Source organism: Myodes glareolus, chromosome 6 (genome assembly GCF_982192425.1).
Source record: "Myodes glareolus chromosome 6, mMyoGla1.1, whole genome shotgun sequence".
Taxonomy (NCBI): domain Eukaryota; kingdom Metazoa; phylum Chordata; class Mammalia; order Rodentia; family Cricetidae; genus Myodes; species Myodes glareolus.
In genome coordinates, this window is record NC_142031.1 from 39,600,876 (window position 1) to 39,602,263 (window position 1,388).

Genomic DNA, 1,388 nt, shown 5'->3' on the forward strand with positions numbered 1-1,388 from the left:
ACTCCCACTTGACTGCTCATAACCACTGGGCACCAGGCATACACATTATGCCTATATATACTTGCAGACAAAACACTGAAACACGTAAATTTAAAGTAAATAAACTTTAAAAAGTGCATGTTCATTTGGACTTCTACTTTTCAGCATGTCCTCACAAGTTTTAACACAAAGACAGTATCTTAAGTGGCTTACAGTTCCATTTAGAATAAGTTAGGTCATTGGTTTATTTTCACACTTGGAAGATGGTGCCGATTGCAGGGACTGTGGATGTAGCCCCGTGGTAGAGTGCTTGGCTAGCGTGCATGAAACTCTGGGTTCAATCTCCAGCACCTCATAAACAGCTGGTGGTACACACCTACAGTCTGAGAACTCGGGGGGTAGAGGCAAGGGAATTAGAAACTTAAGGTCATCCTTGACTACATAGCAAATTCAAGGCCTGAGGGGCTGGAAAAAATAGCTCAACAATTAAAAACATTTGCTGCTCTTCCTCAGGACCAAAGTTCATTTCCCAGAACCCATGTTGGGCATCTCACAACTACCTGTAGCTGTAGCTACAGGTAGATCTGTATCTACCTGTACATCAGAGGGGATCTGATGTCCTCTACAATGGAGAATATATGTGTTACAAAGACAGACACAGACACAGACACAGACACAGACACACACACACACACACACACACACACGCAGAGAGAGAGAGAGAGAGGGGTCAACTGCAAGAAGAATGCTGGCTACAGCGATGTTTAATTTCTTTGGAGGAGCAAGAAAAAGACGTACGATGCTTGGCCTTGGCTTATGTTGACTTCGCATAGAGTGAGGTCGTTGTATGTTGTCCCTGAGTTTTCCCACTTGTCACCTAAAATGTTCAGGAGCTTTGTTTCCGTCAGTGGGAACATTCTAATAAAACGGGGCCATCGGAAATGTGAACTTCTGGGACAAGAGCTCGCTGTGAGGTGCTGTCCTCCCAACAGATCCATCTGAGACAGCTGCCTCTCACGTCCTCCTGCTCTCCCCTCCCCAGCTACACATGGTGGTCCTAGAGTACGGACGAGATGGGACTGTAGCTGTTGCGGGGAGGGGAGGCTTTTGGTGATGCGGCCATCTTTCGAGTCATCCGTGTTCCTGTAAGTTAAGTAAGCACAATTAAGTCATTATCTCCAGGCTGGAATTTTGTTTTGTTCTTTAGTACATTTATTTGCTTGTATGTGTAAGTGTGTGTGTATGCTTGCACACACGTGCACGTGTATGTGGGAGGAGGGAGTACATGTCATGGAACTCCTGTAGAGGTCAAAGGACAACTCGCAGGACTCAGTTCTAGTCTTCCACTCTGTGGGTCCTGGGAACTGAACTCAGGTCATCAGACCTGGCAGCCAGTGCCTTTACCACTG

General features: G+C 46.1%; 1 long non-coding RNA gene across 1 annotated transcript in view; it reads right to left on the reverse strand.

Annotated features, from left to right (window-relative positions):
• Positions 1-725: 725 nt before the first annotated feature.
• LOC125413427 (uncharacterized) overlaps positions 726-1,388 on the reverse strand; it is an 18,948-nt gene continuing 18,285 nt past the window's right edge. Inside the window, exon 3 of the long non-coding RNA XR_007235991.3 lies at positions 726-1,122. This is a non-coding gene — a long non-coding RNA (uncharacterized LOC125413427). The remainder of the gene's footprint in view (positions 1,123-1,388) is intronic.